The sequence below is a fragment of the Anser cygnoides genome, chromosome 16 (assembly GCF_040182565.1).
Source record: "Anser cygnoides isolate HZ-2024a breed goose chromosome 16, Taihu_goose_T2T_genome, whole genome shotgun sequence".
NCBI lineage: Eukaryota > Metazoa > Chordata > Aves > Anseriformes > Anatidae > Anser > Anser cygnoides.
In genome coordinates, this window is record NC_089888.1 from 8,161,896 (window position 1) to 8,183,097 (window position 21,202).

General features: G+C 43.1%; 1 long non-coding RNA gene across 4 annotated transcripts in view; it reads right to left on the reverse strand.

The window, feature by feature from the left end:
• LOC106041591 (uncharacterized) overlaps positions 1-21,202 on the reverse strand; it is a 48,781-nt gene that overhangs the window by 7,525 nt on the left and 20,054 nt on the right. For 2 of the 4 annotated variants that reach the window (XR_010825219.1, XR_010825218.1), the window contains 4 exons: positions 11,103-11,290; positions 8,875-8,956; positions 1,199-1,597; positions 214-354 (listed from right to left, as the gene is read on the reverse strand). This is a non-coding gene — a long non-coding RNA (uncharacterized lncRNA). The remainder of the gene's footprint in view (positions 1-213; positions 355-1,198; positions 1,598-8,874; positions 8,957-11,102; positions 11,291-21,202) is intronic. The other 2 variants (XR_010825217.1, XR_010825220.1) reach the window with 2 other exon arrangements.

Consider the following 21,202-nt stretch of genomic DNA (forward strand, 5'->3'; position numbering starts at 1 on the left):
AGCAGGATCAGTCCTACCCAAAACCATCCATAAGAGAGCCTCTGGCACAGAGGCTTTTGGAGAGCTGGCACCATGTGGCAGACAAGCTTCTCTCCCTGACTGGCAAGCCAGGACCCCTCATCTGCACTGTGCTTATGTGGAGCAATGTTTAAAGCCTATTTCATTAACCTGTCACATTTTTTCTTGTTCATCTTTGTGTAATTTTAAGTATACCTCTCTAGAGCAGTGACTCTCTGAGATGTACTGCAGCTGAATTGTCAGCACCGTCCCTTCAGTCATCGTGTTGCACATCAGCATGCACAGAATCAGCCCACTGATAGCATCGGGCTAGTGTCCCAAATCTATTTTCATTAGCTGTAAAAAGAGAAAAGAGGGGAAGGAGGAGAATTTCATCCCATGAAACATTTTTCATGGTTGCTGAGAGACATCTAACTTTAAATCTCCCTAACGAATAAACACGGTGCACTTAATTTTGTTTATGAAAACAGATTTATTGTGATGGCAAAAAGCATGAGTCAGTGCCCTGACTGAAGGGGTGTGCTGCAGCTGGAGACACTCACTGAAAAGCAATGCCTCGGAAAACAGAAGAACTCTCTTCCCGACCAGTGCCAAAAGATGCAATTTCTCCTTTAACAAAAACCATGAGGATCCAGGGGTAGGGATCAGGCTTCCTCATGGCCTGGCAGTGGGTCGTTGAGCAAGCATTGCCATTGCTATGAAAAAGCTAAGAATTTGTGAATGAGCAGCATGTGCTAGCTGACAGTGCGTGCCATGCACCCAGCCCAGCAGCATCCTAAGGATGCTCCTCATGAACATGAAGTTGGCCTGAGCCTGGCTTGCAGGTATGGGCAAGAGCTGCTGCTGGTCCCTCCATAACACACAGCAGAGAGACAGAAGAGAAGGTGTGTGTGTATATATATATATATATATATATATATATGAGCCCCCAAATGGGGCAAATTGCTGACTCCAATGAGCATGTTTTCCATTCTTCACTTCCTCTCAGACATTTGCGAGGACATTTATTTTACTTGGACAAAATGAACATTGCTACAGTGAGATCAAAAGCAGGTGAAGAAACACAGGGATCTGGAACTATCACTGGGGCTCCCTGGCCTCGTTAAGGTCCTGAGGTTTCAAACAAGGAAGTGCAACAGCAACACTATTTCCTTTAACTCATTTTATTGTCTGTACTCACCATTAGACTTACTTCCCATACACGTGCCCCATTTTTTGAAGCGGAGCGTCTAGTGTTCAAAATGCCTTTAAGGAGCCCTGAGTTGCTGAGCATGTTTGTCCTTGCTGCAGCCACCAGCTGTGTGTCACTCTGCCACCAGCACCCTTGCAGGGCGAGCCGAGAGGCCAGGCTGATCAGATCTTCATCTCACCCTCAGCACATTACTGGCGCTTCATAAATAATGACAGCCCTTCCTTCAGATCATGGGCCTTTTGTTTTTATTCCTCAGTTTCAATGATGTAAATCTGCCATGTATGCATGAGGCCGTGCCATGGTGATGAATGATCCTGAATAAGGACCCACTTAGCCAATTCACTGTACAGAGTTTCATTGTGCGGAGGAGGGTTAACACACAGGGCTCTGTTCAAACAAAATGAGGTAAACAGAAGTTCAATGCTTTTCCTTCCTTCCTTCCAGAAAAAGAAAAAAAAATAAATTTCAAAGGCCAAGCATGGAGGAAGGAAAGATATTTCAATTCAAAAACTAAAATTGCTCATCCTACATTGGTGCCTAAGTCAGATACACAGGCAAATATACTGGACATAAGCATGAACAGCATCAAGAGGAAGGTTTTTAGACACCACAGGGAAGGCAGAAACAGATGCCACTACATCTACCCAGAAGGCATATCAAGCTACCCAAGCTCCCTAAAAATGTCCCCAAAGGACTAAACAGGCAGTGATTTAAAACTCTGCGTGTTCCACTTTCCATGTAGGGTGGACAAGAGCCCATCGCTCCTTAGGGGGTGGCAGCCCCAAGCCCACACAGCGGCTGTTGCTGGCATCACCACCGGCGCTTCAGTCCCCTCAGCTGCTCAGTGCCCCGTACAAACACGGCTGCCAGCTTTCAGCAGGGCTGAACACAAAAACACCGCAGCTGCAGCCTCCGACTATTACATGCTTTTAAACATCCAGTCCACTTGGACTGGGACCCTAAAAATTGAAGATAGTGAATAAATTAGTAGATTTTCCATACAGAGACTGTAGTTAATATCGATGCTGTCTAAACAACTAATGAGAATAGAGTGATAAGATTTTAGCTATTAATAGCTATTTAGCTATTTACTATTGAGGTCTGTGCTCTGCCCTACAACCAGACAGTCATTTAATATTTTCAACTATTAAAACACGCTCTCTAACAAGCTGCAGTAAGTACATCACACATGCTCACAGAGGAAGGCAGGGCTGAGATGGGACTGGTGCAATTACATCACTAAAGCCTAGTATCCTGGATGAAAACCACCAGCTGTAGAAAATCTGCACAAAACAATGCCCTACAGGAAAAAGGAGAACTTGGACAAGTTGAAAGGTCAGCGTCCTGCCACAGGCAACGCACCGTGAGAGGGAGCGGGGCACAGGGATGTCAGTGCAGTGGGGCCAGGTGACAAGATGGCAGCTGGGAGGCAAGATGGCAGCTGGGGCAGCAAAATGGCGGCTGAGGGGGACAAATGGCAGCTGGAGGGAGACAAAATGGTGGCTGGGGGGAGACAAAATGGCGGCTAGGGGGAGACAAAATGGCGGCTGGGGGGACAAATGGCAGCTGGGGGGAGACAAAATGGCGGCTGGGGGAGACAAAATGGCGGCTGGGGGAGACAAAATGGCGGCTGGGGGGACAAATGGCAGCTGGGGGGAGACAAAATGGCGGTTGGGGGAGACAAAATGGTGGCTAGGGGGAGACAAAATGGCGGCTGGGGGCAAGATGGCGGCTGGGGGAGACAAAATGGTGGCTGCGGGGGGCAAGATGGCGACTGAGGGGACAAAATGGCGGCTGCGAGGGGCAAGATGGAGGCTGGGGGTACAAAATGGTGGCTGCAGAGGGCAAGATGGTGGCTGGGGGGGTGTCAAGATGGCGGCTGGGAGGGGCAAGATGGCACTGGGTTTGCAGCACCTTGTGGATGTGGCCACTGTGGCTGTCATGTACACAAGGCCAACCCAGGGATTTCAAACTGATTTTGCACGAACGTATGTTAACATATAGGTACAAAGCACTGAGGTGCATTGAAGGCTGGTGGTGTTCCTGATGTGGTAGTTTAGTTGCTTGTACCTTTACTTGGTTAATAGTATAATTTGTTCTCTTTCTCACCCAGCAATGCCCCAACCCAAGTTGACCATGTTAAAAGGAAACAGCAATTTCAGAGGGTTTTCAGCATCCTTCAGCAACAGTAACTGTATGTTCTGCTTAATAATTCTATTAAAAGTCTGTTATGCCTAAATCGGAGCCTTAAGTAAATGAAGGATAAGAAGCAATACTAGAATTCCCTCAGTAGACCACGCAAGTCACAGGTTGGTGCTTTCTGTTACTGTAATTCACGGGAAAATTGCCTTAAGAAAATTAAAACTCTGTAAGCCAAGACTTTTTCCTCTTTTTGGTACCATATTTGTCCCCCAAAGCTTAAGATGGTTGAAACACACAGACCCTTTTTCAGTTCCTTTTAAGTCTCTGATTAAACAATGACTTTTCCTTTATCTTCACTACAAAACCAATTCTTCATCTGCCACCAAGACACCAAAGGAAGAGGATGTGACACCAGCCCAAATAAAATGCCAGAAGTTTCATGCAAAACCTGTGGAAATCACTTCTCTAGTTCTTACAAAAGGCACTTTCCTGATTCCCTGGTTCCAGAGCATGAAGCAGAGGCACCCAGCAGTGTCCCTGACACCACACGGGCCTGGGTATGTGATTTGCCATTTACTTGGGCTATAATGCACCTGGAACAATGAGGTCTTGGTCCTTTGTAATAGTCATACATGAGACACTAGTACAAAGAAATAATGGTGAATAATAATTTTCCCACAAGATCTATTTGAAATAGTTTGTATCCAAAAGTACTTATAATTCAGGGGGAAAAAAATTATTAAAAACTAGTTCTGTGGTACTAAACTTGGCTCAAACCAGCCTCTTAAAAAACAAAAATAAAAACCTAAGTACTGTAGATTAGTTGGCTTTTCACCAACCAAGTCTTGATTGAAAATCAAATGCAGATGTGAACAGAAAAAAGCAATTTCAGCTCTCACAGCAGCCGCTTGTTGTTGGCATGCTCCAGAAAAATATCAGTGCAAACTGGTACCGTCTGGACCACTCTGTAGCCTTCGTGGCAATTATGCAGCCAGAGTGTTCCTGCTGTCCCTATTAAGATAAACAGTGCTTTTCTGCAACGAAGAGAAAGGAGGGATTAAGACAAGAAAAAAAGGACTCAGACGGGAAAGCTTAGTTTTCTTACAGCTAAAGGGTATGTGTGCAACTCAGTGCTAAGAGTGAAAGCATAAGCCAAGAAATTCATCCTCTGGCTTGTTCCTGACAATGCCTGGATGGGAGGAGTCCTCCTGCACATGGCAAATGGGGGCTCTATCACCCCAAATTGTAACCACCGGCCAGAGAACAGCAGCTGACTGGGAAGGGGGAAGATGAGCTCTAAAGAGTTCTAAACTCCTTTAATTTAAAAAATAAATGATGAAGAGAGTGCGATGATAAAAGATGTTTTGTGCTGTACTGGCAGAGGAGCAGAATTGATGATGTGATGAGTCAGTTCCCTCTCCATCATTAACAATCCTCAACATGCATCTTCCAAAAGCAGCCTCTGTTTCAGATGCCTTACTGTAATATCAGCCATACTTTCCTTGGGACAAGGATCTGTCTTCTCTCAAACTTTACTGTTCTATTGGGGGAAAAGTATCTTTTTTTGTTGTTGTTTCTATCACCATTACAAATTCCTTTGGGGACAGACAAGCTGGTTAAGTAGCTGGTTGTCTGTAGGGCAAGAGAGAACATTTTGTATCAAAATAAATTTCATGTGAATGATACTGTTTATTGTGCTAATCTCGGACTATTCTAATTTGCCATACCCAGAAATACTAAGAAAATTAAACATGAAACGTTGAAAACCATATCCATTTCCACATGCAGAGTCTGACTTTGCTGGATTCACTTTTTTTTTAGTTCTTGCCATAAGCTACCCGGCATTCCCAAACACCCACTCCCTTGCATACGATGCTTGCAGTGGCTATCATACAAATGACACGTTGTCTTTTGGCAAAAAGTTGCACGAAGTGAGGCTTGACTCAGAGACCTGTTCACCAGCAACAGCAAGAAGTCTCCTCAAAGTTTCCTACAGAAGCAGAGCCAGAAGGTCTCTCTCTTAATTAATTCTCTCTAGAGAGTGGGAATTTGGAACATCTCCGCAACACTAACTAGCAGTTTTTAAAAAGAAAATTACTGTCTACAAATACAAACAGCCCCGGATGCATTGGTTTTCTTCCTTCATTTTGTCCCATATACCTACAACAAAATAATCTGAGAACGGAAATACCATTAAAACAGAAAACTGGAAAAAAGTTCCTTACATTTGAAAACCATTCACTAACATGGCCATGGATAAAATACAAGCTCTGGTTCATGACTCATCTCTGAATCTATAACTATTTAAATACCAAAGTACTTTGAATTTTATGTAGTCATGATGAATAGCAACAGGCAACTGAATTCACATCCTTAATGTGAAATATTTTATTAAAGAAAGTTCTCCACCTAGCCATCTGCTCTCTCTCCCATCTTTCCTTTTTCTTGTTTCTTCATTTTGGACTCCTACCTCTTTTTTCTCCCAAGAGAGCATCCAACTCCAAAAAGCACTCACAACATTGCAGAACCATCTTGAAAGAAATGTGGAAATATTCTACAATTTTTACAGGAACAGCTTCTGTACACTTTACACAATAAGATACTGCATATTTCTTAAGAATAAATTCTTTGAAGCTATCTCCGTATTGTTCAGCCATCACTGTCATCAGCCTCAGCAAAAGAAGAACAAAGTTAGCACTACTTAATTGCCACGTCACTCTGAAAACAGAGATTTTCTCTACTTTTGACTCTGGTATCTCCTGGGTTATCTTTTTCACACAATAACAATCCCACTTTGAAGCTTCCTTCCCAGGCCACAAGAGCTGAACAATAAATTAATTATGCTATTCCAAATAATTGTGTACTGTGGTTGCACTCCTAGTTCTTTCCTGAGGGCCACCAGGCACCTTGCAAGTGATTTGCTTAGAAACTGTCAGTTTGAGCAGCTCCAGATCTCCTGTGAAGGACCAACATGCTCTCTGTGCCCCACGTGGGGGGCTGCCAGAGGTTAATTTGGTCTCAGTGCTAAAGTGCCATGACTTCTACAGGCTGCTGTCACTGGCACGAGGACACACCTTTCCCTGCATGGTACCTGAGAATGAGAAGGTAGAAGTGGAGATGGAGACAGCTGAGCTATAGCTGCCCAGCATGAGGCAGGAACAGCCCAGGGACAGGGTGGTGGGAGAAGCATTGCAGAGGTGACCAGACATTCTTCTACGCACCCTTTGCCTCCATTTTGCCTGCAGACTTTGGGCACTGCAGGCAGAAACTTAGTGTACAATGATTCACATCAGGGACACCAGCAAGGAAGCATGCTGGCTTCACTCTTTGAATAAAAATAACTGTTTCAACATTACACAATAAGCACAATCTTGCTGCAGAGAACAGTTGCTAAGCCAGCTTCAGATCTTTACAAGCCTGCAATCCTCAAAAGAGAAAGGGAGGGAATTCAATTTGGAGTTAGGGATCTGTGAATACCTATTTCTGCTGGGGAGACCTGCAGGACACCGGGCTAGGGAGAGAGCACGGTGAATGCGGAGGAGTTATTGTGGGCGGCCAGAAGTGGCTCACACTGGCTGCAATTCAAAGCAAAATATGTCATAATGAAAACAGAAGGAACAGGACTTGTTTTTTTCCCCACCTATTAACTCTTCAGTGCTTTTCTGCTTCTCCAATTTACACTTACAAACATACACATATTCAGTGTTAAGGCAAGGTCTAATTCATCACCAGTGAAACCCCAAAACACAGGTCACTGGAGGGCTTGGAAGCTCTACATAAATATTATTTTACCTGCACTAACACACTTCAATCATTTGAGCTCAGTCAGATGGGATGGTACCATCTATTTTAAAGAGCAAATGGATGTATCACAAGGCAAGCCACTAACAATGCTCATTAGCACGAACGAATTAAAGCCAGGAGTCCTGGCTTATAGTCTTTCCCCTCCCAACTGGAATCTCTGCCTAATCAGGTTCTTTTCCTCCCATCATGACAATGGCATATCAGAGATCTTTTCCAGCCCTGTAAGTAACCATTACTCCATGAAAACTGTATTTCCTAGTTTATTTTTTCCATCCGACTTGCTTTGTGCAGGGGGTGCATTCAGACCGCTGCAGCTGCCATACCCTGACAGCAGCCTTTCCTGCCCCGCTGCAGGCAGCAAGGGCCTCTCGCCAACCCAGCCCCTGATGCCACAGCTCAGACAAGGTGCCGGTATTTCACAGGTAGCCCCTCAGATACCCAAGGGTTTAAACTGTCACAGAAAGGACAGCCTGGATGTCTAGTCCTCTAGATTATGGGAAAAATCCATCTTCCCCAAAGGTTAACGCAAAAACATTTGGTCTCAGAGCCTGTCTGCAGACAGGCTGTGTGCAGTGAGCACAGACACAGGGGACAATCTCCATGACGTATAAGTTTCTGCTCACTTGGCAGGCTGCTGGCCTGACGATAATTTGGGTCCAGTATACACACACAGTGTTTCAATCCAAGCTCAGGATTCATGCTGGAAAGCTGAACTCGTATATGCACAGCCCTGCTTTTGTCTAATCCACCCAGACTGTGCTGATGAGAGCCTGGGTCTCTACAAAGACACCCATTTTGCTCAAACTCATGCCTCAAGACAGTGAGAGCTGGATGCAAGCCTGCGCCAGAGCCAGGATGAAAGCAAGCTGCTCGTGGACAAGTCTGGACTTGGACATGGACTTGAACATATGGTCCGTTAACAGCATAAGCCTACCCCAAAAGCTGGGTGATCTGGCTCCTCTGAGCTTGATGCCTGTTGACCCTAAAACCTAGAGATCAATCATGATTTCAATGGCAATAATTTTAGCAGAGCCTTCCAGCTCTTCTGGAGCTGGATTGTCAGCTTTTCTCCTGTTGCCAGAATGGACACCAGTGCTTGCACTAAACCCAAATCCTTTCAGCTCCTTTGCTATGCAGCTCTGTCCTGCACTAGGACAGCCCAAGCCCAAAACTGCTTGCCAGCTCATGGAGCATGGCCGGGGCCTCCACCCAGCAGGATTCAGCTCCTTTTCTGCACCATCTGCCAGTTGTTACCTGTTTGCTTTGGGGCACTAAGTTTCTATCAAACTGTATGGCTCCGCCACTTATCTCCCACGTGTCAAAACATGCATCCAGACAGAAGTACGTGCAGTATTTGTGCTACCACGTTCACAATGAGAAACCGACCATGTGTGGGGATTTGGACCAGATGAGTGCTGTTTCAGCATGAGGCTGTATCAGTCTAAGCCACTCAGGTTACATCCCTACCTCCTCGAGTGGGACGCAGTATGTGCACTGCTCACTTTGTCGTTCTCTAAGGGAACGCATGGCATCTGTAATACATTACCATCTTTTCAAAGAAATGTTGTCTACATTAAGTAGAAGTATTTAATTAGCACTTCATTTAGAGCATGTGGTACAGCTCACAGTTCCATTTTGGGCCAGAGATGATTTTCAAGGGTGGGTGGAAAACAGCCGAAAATGCCAGGAGGCCAGAGTAGTTTGCAACAATCACTCACCGCTTTTTTCTGTTTTCACATTATTGCAAACTTTGCAGGGAAGCAGCCATGGTTCGTAGCACTGGTGATGTAAAAACAGAACCTGAAAGCAAACACACAATGTCATAGTAGTAACATTTACAAATGCCATGTCTCACCTTGATCCTGTTTCTCACCCGTGGCTACTCTGCAAGTGCAAGGTCCTTTAAGCAGGAGGCTGTCCCTGGGCCTGCAGGTCTGCAGAGCTGGAAGCAGCTTCTCACCAGCCTTTCCCCGTCCCTGGAGCCCCGACATGTGGACAGGCCGTATGCATGAGTCCCAGCCTCGCCCAGGGGAAGCCCTGATGATTCAGACACCCCTCTGAGTCACGCTCCCTCCCCAGGGAGAGGCTAGGTTGTTGGCTGGCCAAAGCTAGTAACAGTTTGTAAACCCTGGGCTTGGACAGCACGGTGGGTGGTGACACCCCATCTCCAGCGTGGAGCTCAGCTCCTCCACACCCTGCTCCAGCAGGTAGCTCACCCCCGCACACAGATTTCTTGCTTCCCTTGGAGATAAACAGCCAGACTCCCTCGTGCACGACCGAGTTCTAAGTAACTAAACACAAAATGCTCCAGTATTGTTTAATGGAACTTGTCCATAATTTTATCAGTTCCTATGAGGACTGGGATTCAAGTGTCCATATTGGCCTAAATATTCCTCCTTGGATGGAGAGCCAAAACCTCAAACAGGAGCTTCTTGCCAAGATCAAAATCAAGTCAAAAGACATCTTACAAACAGAGAAGCAAAATCATCGCGCTAGATCTGCTGGAGTGATCTGGCTATGTATTTTGCACTTCTCAGGCTGAAATCTTGATCTGACTAGCCTCAGATTTTTTGCATTTTTTCCAACCTCCCAGATGAGCTACCTATTACCTTCCTGGTACCTATAATAAATTAATAATAAAAAATCAGTACATCTAATAAATATAATATTATCAGAAAAAACCTCTATCAGGCATTATGGCAAAAGGACAGGACCAACCAGCTGTGGTTTTCTGTGTTTCGTATACATGCACATGCATCTATTCATATATAGATAGAGATATATCTATTTATAGATACACGATAAAAACTATTCCTTGGCTATGTACATATAACAGCTATTAAAGTCAGTGTGACTTTGGTGAATATGCATGTACAATCATTCATCATCATCATCACCTATTTTATGTGCAGTGTTTCAACAGTTTGCTATACTGTGGCAATGTACTATGCCATCTTTTTGCACAAGTTTTGCTACAAGTGACACCAGTAATCTGATAAATTTTTCACATTTAATTGTGTTAGCAAGTGTCAAAATCTATGAGAAAGAATTTGGCCATTACAATCCAGTTATCACTTGAGAAACTACATAAACAATACATGGACAAGCAGGACTGCTGTCATTTTGATGATGAGAGATTCTCAAAAAATGTAAATGTTAATACTAGTTGGAAGGCAACACACATCTCTGGAAATTCAGATTTCTGATATCCAAAATACAGCTAACAGAATACTAAGGCTGCTGCAAAATCTTAAGTTCAGGCTATAAAGCAACCTTCTGAGACTCATATTTTATACTCTGGTCTGCACTGCCAAACAGCTTATAACTGTCTCCATTCTGTGTGTGTATATCTTGCACTTCTGAAACCCTAGGGCTGCATTTGCAAAGTAGACACTCTACAACTTTCTTTTTTGTGTGCACTGATGCTTGTCTATATGTAGCTATACAGACTTTTTCTTTGGCAGGAAGTTCCAAACACGCTATTATTATGGGCACAAACTTGGATTTCCTTTGACAATATAGTCTGTAATGTTTCATGAGGTAGAACTTCTAATGCTGTATCTAACACTGGGAAGCTTTGTTCTCTGCAGTGGTATTTGAGCTCATGCCTGTTTGAAGGCTGCCATATTAAGGAGCTGCTCTGTGCCTCATGTGGGATTATATATCTCATAGCAGTGTGTAATTTAGTGACTCCGCTCCAGCAAATTATAAAGTCCAAGTCAGACTCTGGTCAGACCCGAAGAAGTGAACAATGTGTGCCACCAGCACAGCTCTCCTGGGGTCTCTTAGCAAATTAAAAGGTTGGCTCCAATTTACCCAAATGTAAATGCAAAAGGTGCTTGTCCTGATATTTGCAATTATTCTGACTATGTGTCTGCTTATGGTAAATGCAGCTGGAAAAGGCTAAATTTGCTTTTTAGAATTACATAATTCAAATCACTCATACATGCTCCTGGGAAAAGCATGGCTGTTCGGCTCCAGTCTACTCTTGCGGAAGTCCGTAACCAAGTATGAGCACTAGCAGATGCAGGATCAGCAGCACTTCAACGCTGAGCATCTCTGTAGCTGCTTCCTTGCAGCCGCAGCAACGGCAGTTGTTGAGTGTTGGAAAGCAGCAGCACATGGAGTTGTTTTCTTGGGGAAGCAAGGGTGAAGAAAGTGAATATAAGGGCAAGAGATCTCATGGGAAAGAAACTCTGATTTACATTCTCTGAAGACACAGAGATAGGAGATAATGAGGAGAGAGGAAAGACATCTTAAGCCACGATTCTGCTGGCTTTCCTTCTCCTCTCTGCATATTCCCTGGAAGATTTCCTGGTGGCACAAACTGCTTCATGTGTATCTTGTTTATTTTTGGACTGCATAACTTCCTTTGGAGTCAGCCCAGCCCCTGTTGGGAACATACGATAAATCTGGATTCATTTGAAACTCCCTTTTGGAATAGGCAGAGGTGTCCCTGTCAACATGTCAGATTAGGAATGCTCCGTTTGGTTTAATGGAGCTGGTTTTTGGTTTAATCCAAAAAGCTCCATAAACTTCCATTGTCATTTGTGCTCCAAAACTTGCAGTCTTCAGAATTACAGATTTTTATTTTTTTTCATTTTTTAAAGATAGTGGCTTCCTTGTTAAATTGAATTCCTTTGTTGCTTGTTTTGATAGTAAATCAAGTCAATCGTATCCACCAGAGATGAAGTCAATCATACCCAGCAGAGATGCTCCATTTATTCTGGCATATAGGAAGGTATTTTTATCAATCTGAAGCCAATATAATTTTAATTATCTGCAAAGTTAAAAAATGTGTCAAAGAATGGGGGAAAACTAAAGAAGGAATTTTAAAAGAAGGATACCCCAAAATTATTACAGTACAGAGTGGAATCAGAATTATTCCTTATAACACAGACTTCTCGGATGTTATTGGCAAGTCAATTCAGATGTGCTTTAACATCTACTTCTCAAAAGGCACTCAGATTATTATTACGTTGTAAAAGACTACAGTCATTCATTCCTAAAGGAGGTGACCTGGGTAATAATAATAGTCTTTTCCATTAGTAAACTGTAGGGTTCTCTGAAGTGTCATTTTATGGCAGCTGAAACTTTCAAACTACTGAATCAATCAGAAAGCCTTATTTGATGTATTTTTTTTTTGAGAGAGAGAATGGATAATGATGAATGTTGTGCATTGGGCTGGCACTCAGGACATCTGGGTTGAAATCCCATCCCTGGCACAGACAGCATCTGGCACCCACAGAGTCTATTGTGTGACTTCAGTGAGTAACCGTCTTCCATTCCCCAGCCCATGGAAGAGGGATAATAACACTTCCTCATGCTCCCATTTTTCTGCCTGATCCAGTTAGGTGAAAAATTCATCAGATCAGGCCTGTCTTTTCATAGGCACTAACTGGCTAAGTGGCACCTGGTCAGCTCGGATTCTGTCCACATAACTTGTCCGATATAACATGTTTTTCAGAGATTGCTCAACATTTTTGGAGGAGGCATCTTGCTCCATTTTGAAACCATATAAACCAAGCTTTGTCACGCAGAGGGCTTGCTCCCTCACTTGTGTCACACTGAAAGGGCAGAGTTTCTCACGGAAACACTGCTGCAGCTCTACCAGCATTTCGCAGTCAAGCTGCCATAGTGTGAGGAAATTACTGTTTGTGACAGAAAGTGGTCAAAGACGGACGAAGCCAGTAAAATGTAAAAATTTCTTACATTTATGCAGAACCTCAGCCCTGTCTACAATAAGTAGAGTGAACAGCAGGGCGAAGGGAAGGGTGGTGGTTTTCTGTCCTCAGATTGCAGATAGGTAGTTCCCATGACTGTCAATCCACACAGCTCTTCCCAGACATAACCATAGGCCTCTCTGCCTAAGGAGGGGCAGACACCACACCCCTGCAACTGTATCAGAGTCTTGCTTTTGAAAATGCTTTGTAAACAAATAGGAAGAAGGATTTGGATAGGTCCAATGTCTCTACAACTGGATCTTTTGGCATTGCCCAATTGTAAGGGCTCTTTCACTCCCCGAAGTATTGCTCTAAGCCTGATTTTGCATTACTTGTTTCCTTTCTGAGAAATGCCTTCAGCCAGCGAATACCCAAATCTCTAGCAGAGGACAGACTCTATAAAGGGGCATCTGCAGGTCCCTGGCCTGAACCTGCTGGATGCTGCCTTCATGGGATTCTCTGTGGCAGCCAGTGGTGCTCCCAAGGAGGCTGGGTCTATTGGGAGGTTAGGGCCTGGGTAAACTGAGCAGAAGATCAGCTGCCAGCCACACAACATCCCAGGGGCTCTCTGCTCCAGTGCCAGGCTGCTATTTCTATACTGCAATAGATGTTAGCAGTCCTGGCCCCTCTGCTTCCCTTCCCACTTCCCCATGCACAGAAGGCTCTGTGGGAGCCCTTCTCCCTTTTATAAGTGAAAGAGTATGTAGCAGCCCACTTTGTCTCACGAACTGGCAAATACTCAAACTGAGCTGCCAAACCTTTGTCCTTAAAAGAGCTGCCCCCTGCACCTTGCCTCCTTGTGCCAACAGGACAGGGCAATGACCTGGATTGCTACTGCACCCATCAGACATGCTTATGGTCATTTAAAATTTGCATTTAATTCTTTCTTTTTTTCTTAGTCCAAGGTATTTGAAATTTATAAAAGCTGACTTCTAGGTTGCCTGCTCTAGTTTTCATTCATAAAAAATATGCTCAGAGCTCCCAGGATGCTGATTCTGTACTGCCCAGCCGATGAGCTGCCAGGCAAAAATGTTTGTTTTCTCTTTATATGTACACAAGCAATTCCTGGAAACCAAATCCGATTCAAAGGAACTTGACTGCATCATTAACATGGAGACGTTTAGTTCCTGGCTGACCACAGACACACTGCTCGCCGTTTTAGCATGATGGGCAGCATGACCTTGTTGCGAGTTGTGCTGCAAAATTAATGCCAATAGGATAAAGAAAAAAAAAATTAATCCCTATAGAGCAATATACAGAGAGGATTTTTCGATATCTGCTCAGTTCCTTGAGGAAAAACAAAAACAAAAACAACAAAAAAAACACAGATGCATTTCAAATGAAATTCTCATATGATGGGTTCTCTGACAGGCCAGTGTTCAGGTATTAATTTAAGCCTGATTGCTCATTTAGATGGTAAAATTAGTTTTTGGAAGTATGTAAAAGATCACTGCAACAAAAGCATATCAAATACTATATCTTTGTGCCAGCAAAGCAAAATAGAGAAAGTAATTAGAAGGAGATCAAAAGAAACCATACTTTCCTTACAACGTAGGCAACTTAGAATATGTAAATTAAACACCTCATAAAGGGCAGCAGCACTGCTGATCATCTGCTTTGATAATTGCAGATGAATCCAGAGCAAAAGGTATAAAATTAAAGGTGAAACGCAAAGGGAGTTATTAAATCCTTCTAGCTTAAATACACAAATTCCAAAATTACTGATGAGAATTGGCTGGAGGTTACTACAAAAACATTATCTTTAGCTTCACTTTCGACAAATCTAGTTCCTAAAAATACATTTACCATAAAATGACTTAGATAGTAACTAAGGCAATGAAAGAAGTTGTCACAGGGGCTCTAAAACCCTGAGTGAAAGAATTTTGTAGCTGCTATTTTTGGAATGGGTACATCAACTGCATTTGTGGGGCACTGCATGCGGCCGTGCATCAGGCTGGATGCCCTTTTCCTAGTTCAGCACCTGAATGACACTCAGAAAGCTCAGCCCATTCAGAGAAACGTTCACCCATAATTCTTAGAGCTGGAACAAATAAAGCTGTCATACATTTTTAATATTTCTCAGCTATTTAGAATGTGAATATTCATCATTCTTGCAAACCAGAGCCTAATTAGATTCATAAATTATTATTGCTTCAATGTAGAGCAGAAAAGCAGCAAGCATTTCTGAAGCTCATTTCACCTAGAGGAGCCCTGGTTATTTCATGCACATTAATGAGATAACAAGCATGCATAAGTTTACCTCTTTGTAGAGCACTAAAAGGCAAACACAAAGCTGAGAAGAGGAACTCCACAAACCATGCCATCCTTGGGCCCTCCTGCCACCCCCTGCAGCAGCTTCATTGACGTCGCAGGCACCTCTGGGACTGTTCGCTCTGCTCCTGCTCAGGTTTTGGTTAACACATCCCTGGTGCTAAGGCCTGATGTATGCTGGGAGCAGCACCACGAGGTCAAAGCAAGACCAACAGCATAGGCAGGACACAATGGACGGGGTGGGATAAAGGTTATCAGGCAGCCACCATCACCTTCTGCATCCTTGCTTATTGTTTGTCTCGAAGTTTCTCCTGAATCCAGAAACTTACGGAAATGGTATAGTCCAAACTTTCAAGCCGAAAGATACAAATAATCAGCTTACCCCCAAAACCTTATGAAGTGGATCCAACAGAGGCCAAGCTGGCTTTCATGCTACCTGCTGTGATACAGAGGACTCCTGTGCCATGAGGCGGAGGAAGGATGAGTGCTCTCACAGTGGGCCAGGGAACTATTATGTGCATTGGCATGCGGGTTACAAGTTGTGAATTAGAAAACTTGTGAGTTAAAAACTCCCTGAATTCATGAAGTGCTGAATTAGTAAATTCATGTTAGACTAGTCTGTACAAATGGGATTAAGCCCTTGTTTGATGTGTTCATTTTCTTTCCTCATTAGCTTATAAATTTTAATTTACAGAGTAAGTCATCCTGTAAATCTGAGAGATCCAAACGGATCATAGAAAACTCTCAAGCAAAAAGGATAAAACCAAGCATATAAGATTCGTAGGATCGAGCTGACCTTGTTAGCTATATCATGCCTATGGAACAAATAGTCTATTCCAGCACAGAGCAGAGGACAGATTTTTTTTGGTGTGTTAGTCCAGAGTTATGCCCAGAATGAGAATTCAGTAGTCAAAAGTGCAAAGTCCCTTGCTGGCATTTGCTCAAGTGTCACATTTCAGCAGGGAGCTGATCTACAAGCTAGTGGCTGTAGGCACAAATGACAATTTCCAAATTTCTTTATCCAAGTAGACAAAGCTATCGGTTTCATTGGGCCTACTCACATGAGGACAAGCAGGATTTTATCTTTAATACTGACTGTTGTCAGAAAAATCATCTTTTCTCTTGTGCCATATACACTCATCCCAAGAAAAGGTATTGACTGAGATGGGCTTCAACAAAAAGAAAAATGGGGAGGAGTCTGATCTGGGTTTTAGGTTCAGAGATGTGCCACCACCTGGTCAACCCCTTGCTGAGTGTGCCCAGGAGGAGCTGAAGGGCTCCTGGTGGTGATCCTTGCTCTCTTCTCCTCACAAGACACTTCCTCTGAGATGGATTTGAGGTGGAATGGCATCTGCATTTTACAGCCCAAGTTTCTCCTGTTCAGCCGTATACCTACAGAGAACTTGAGTGAAACACAGCCATTTCATGGTAAAATGTAAAGTGAAATGTAAAAAAAATAAAATAAAAAAAAAAGTAAAATGGCCCCCATTTTAACTTCTTGCAGCACTGAAGATACAGTTTTCTATTTTCATTGTTAGAGAACTACATGCATTGCTTCTTTAAAAAAAAAAAAAGATCTGCAAAGGATCCCCAAACCTCTTAATCTAGGTGGCTGGGGATTACCAGGGGAACTTCACAGCAATCCGTGGTGAGCTGCAAATTGCACAGACAGAGCCCTCGAGTGTCCTTCACTCCTCCTGGAGTGGTTGCTCAGAGCAGGTTGAGTGTCCAAATGCGGCAGGGTGAAATTGCCTTCTGTGGAACATATTTGCCTATCAGAGGGAAGAACAAATACTTGGCTGTGCTGCGGTTATAGCTGCAGCTCCCGAGAAGCCCTCTGTGCAGCTAAGGGCATGCATAATGCATGTGGACTAAACACACATAATATAAATTTGGGGATATTTCCAGCTCTCAAGGTTTCTGATTTTTTTTTCTTTTGCAGACAGGCATGCTCAGTTCCCTGGTGGCAGTGCCCTACTAAGGTACCTCTGCTCCAGAGAGACACCAATGAAAGTCAGAACGATAATTTGGGTACAGCTGCTGAGGAATTTGCCACCAGTAACACCTACAGCTTTGTCAGCTGTGAGATTCTTAGTTGGGCATGAGAGAGGAGGGGGAGGCTCTGGCTCTCCTGCCCCAGGTAACAGTGCAGAAAATTTGTTCTGCAAAGCTGTCTTTATCTTTCAGTGTATTGTCTTCTTTAGCAGCACCCAAAGCAGAACGTTGTCAAAGACAGGACGCACAAACAGAGCATATTCTCAATCCATATTCTCATGGATGCCATGAATTTTCCTGTTCTTGCCCTAACGCAAAGATAATTCCATTTCCGTCCCACTTCAAAGTCTTTTTGATTAGGAAAATTCAACTCTACTCTGCATAGCAAAAATGATAGGCCTTACTGGCACAGACTAATAATTAAAAGAAAACAGTTCTACTACTACATATTTCAAGCAATTAGGCTGAATGTACCTCATTTTAAAGATCATTCATTATTATTCATTGAATCATGAGAGATGCTGCAAATTATAAAAAAGGTAAGTCTTCCTCAATAGAGAAATCTACTTTGGGATTTGTTTGTATTTGGATTTTCATTACATGAAAGACTTCCCATTTTAGCTTCTTTAGATAATAAAAATAGCACCAGTGTTAAAATTAAAATATAAATCTGTTCTATTTGTGTTAACAACAGTTCTAATTTCAGGCTGCCTTCTTCCTGAGCTACACTTTACTGTATTTCCTTTTGACAACTGGCCAAGATCATAACCTTGAATTCAAAACTTCTACTGTTTTCATGTGGGTCCAGTTGAAATCCCAGTATCAAATTATTTCCTGTAATTTAAGTCTCTCTACAATAGATAAAACAGAATTAAGTAAAAATCAGATAATTTAACATATTTTTTTAAATAAACAAATTTGAAAACTAAATCTGAGATAAAACCTTTGAGATAAAAACTCAATATATTGAGATATAAACTTAATAGCTACTTACATTTTTATACATATTTATTTACTTTTGAAATAATACATCTTTGCTGCTGCTATTGTGAAGGAAGTCAAGCAGTTATTCTCCAAAAAGCTGGCCATTTAAAAAAGTAATTGAACTCTACTTCAAATAGCATTTGTTTCTTTTGTAGGAACACAGAGGAAAGAAAATTCAGTGTATTTGAATTTCAGTATATTTGTGTTCGATGAGTGGGTTATTCAACACTGAGAAACTAGCTAGGAGTTGAAAAGGCAAAAAAGTTTGTTTTCTTCTTCCAATTTATGCATACAAATGAGGTGTGGGAGCCTGAGCTCTGTTAGCTCAAAAATTTTGGCAGACACATTGACAAGAAACAATTGGTTCAATTTACTGACTCCGAGTAGAACTTCCCTCCTTTAATAACTGCATTCCTTTAATTGTGAAACAGAGTTAGGTAAACTTACTTCTTTTCTTTCTGAGGGGTCCAAAGTATTTGAAGGCAGCTTTTAACTAATAATTTTAAACTGTTGCCTTAAACATTTACCAATAAAGCCTTTCCTCAGGGAGCACACAGAACAAGCAAAATGCATCTAGCACATACAAATTAAGATAGGATTTTTGAAGCACAAAAGCAAAACAGCTTTAAATCAGTTCTTTAAAGCTAACATTTCTGACGGCTTGATTTAGATCATGACTTTTATTTACAATTTAAATAACTTAAATCAGTTCACTCCAAATACTTCCCTTCACCCCAAAGCAAACACAGCAGCTATTAAAGAGCTCGTTGGCATACGGCTGCAGCACAACAGAGGGCAAAGCTCTGTGCCATAGTTTACGTGGAAGATAACTGGAATTTTATAATTTATTTACATTCCTCTAAGTAGAAAAGTGCAGAATACTGTGCAGAAAAATGTCATTCTCCTCTAGAGCCACAAGAGGGGAGCCTTTTCCTTTTGTAACTCAGAGAAACTCCTGCTAGACAAATCACCACCTGGAAACCATTGACTTTAAGAGGGAAAGTCAGCTCCTTTGATCTAGCAGAAAAGTTTGGCATCATTTCCAAAGTCAATAAATACACACAGAGAGTCAATTAAAAAGAAACCAACCAACTTATAACTACACTAATTATTTATATATGCATGTTAAAGACTCATTGTTCAAAGGCTTTTACATGAAAAATTAATTTATATAGAAGCCTGCAACTATTTTTCACCATCGTGTAAGAGTGTCTGCAAACCCCACGTTGTTATTCAGAGCGTTGTGGTCATTGGGGAATCCATGGTCTTCTGCTAAAAAGCCAAATATTTTGTTTTGAAGTTGCGTGTTCAGCAACAGAGGACAGGCTTGCAGTAGGCTGGGAACTCATTAATTGTAGGCTCTAATGTCATGCCCGCTATTAAAGCTGTCTAAGCAGCTCATTCTGTATGTTGCAATAGCAGGCCTTGAGGTCTAAGAGGGTCTCACCACGACAAGAACAGTTAATGCACTGTAGGCACTAATTCTGTGCCCCTCCCAGGCCCCACGAACATGCTGGGAGCCTCTGTCACAGCTCAAACCCGAAACACGCGGCTCAGCTCAGAGGGAGCCTTGCCAGGCTGGGAACCAGGAACACGAGTGTTACTCTACATCCACAAATTCACCTTTTTTTTTAAAAAATAAATCCTCTGTAGGAAGCCTTAGGTAATTCCTGCCTAATTCCTTTCCCAGCTGCAGGCGAATGCCCTCACCGAGGCGGAGGTGAAGGAGGATTACCCGGTGAGCGCCGCCTGCCCAGATGAAGGAGAAACCAAGGACTCAGAGTACAAAGGTAAAGGATGCTCCAAGGTATGAGCAGGAAATATTAAGCATTAAAAAGGGAAGGAAGGTGTGAGCTATGTTGTTTTTCTAATTCAATAAATAGACTGAAACTCAAATATGTCTCTGTTTTCTGGATAGAAGGTGGCCCAGCTAGACATTCAGATTCCCTGAAACTGTGCTTGTACCTCCGGACAGAGCAGCACGAGTCTGATAATGGTCTGGGTACTAGTCACATTGCTAACACGTCTCTTTGCGGCTACAGAAGAGCTATTTACCTCTCCCTCAAATCAAACGCTGCGTGAGCAGGCCCTGGTGAAGCAGAGGCAGCACCAGCAGCCAGCGCTTGCTGCCCTGCCAAGAGCTGCTGGTAGCCCCTCTCAAGCTCTGCTTTATACCACCTCCAGAAGTTTGGACACGGATGGGACAACCTGCCTCCTGTGTCCATGTGCCATCCCTCCTCTGTGGGGCCAGGCTGAGGTTAAGGGGCAGAGTTAAAGGGCAGGCATCCCCCGGATGGGACTGAGGCTGGTCTGGGCTTCAGGCGCTGCTTTGCTGCAGCCCCGTACCAGGGCTGGATTTGCCCTGTAGTGTTTTCACCCGAGCTATGTCCTTGCGTGTCCCTGCATCAGGATTAGCTGCTGACTGCTTAAGAGCCGTAGCGTGAGTATCTGGATACTATATCTCCTTTATTCTACTTACAATTCAATCTCCTGAGCTTAAGGACAGCTTTTCTCCCTCCTCCCACGCCCCCCTCCCTCCTGAAGCTATAGAGTCAGAGAGCAGTTATGTTACCATAACATTTGATAAGCTCGGTAAAAATATCAGAGAACATTTAGTACCTGAAGGAATACAATGGGATTTTCATCCATCACTCTGCCTTTGTACAAGGCTATTATCTACAGAGCACCAAGCAATGATCTAGCACTAATAGACATCTTCACAATAGTCTGAATCGAGCTGTGACATAAAAGTTTCAGGTGACACAGCCTCTACCACGACTATTTAATCCAGAGCCCATTACCTTTTAATATACACAGTGGGTTGCTGGAAAGACCAAAGCATGCAACGGCTGTCTGTCAGTGGAGAAATATGTGAGACCTCTGGTTTTCACTGACTGAAATTTCAAGAGCATAAATTATCTGAAGTAGTTTAAAGAGTCTTTATAAAGCCAGCTCTGAGCACAAGCCTACTCAGCAGCCGTTCTGATGGCTTTCCAACTTCTCACTGGGAACCCCGTTGTCTTCTCACCACAACATAATTTTTACATAGTAAACGGGCGTGGGACATCATTCT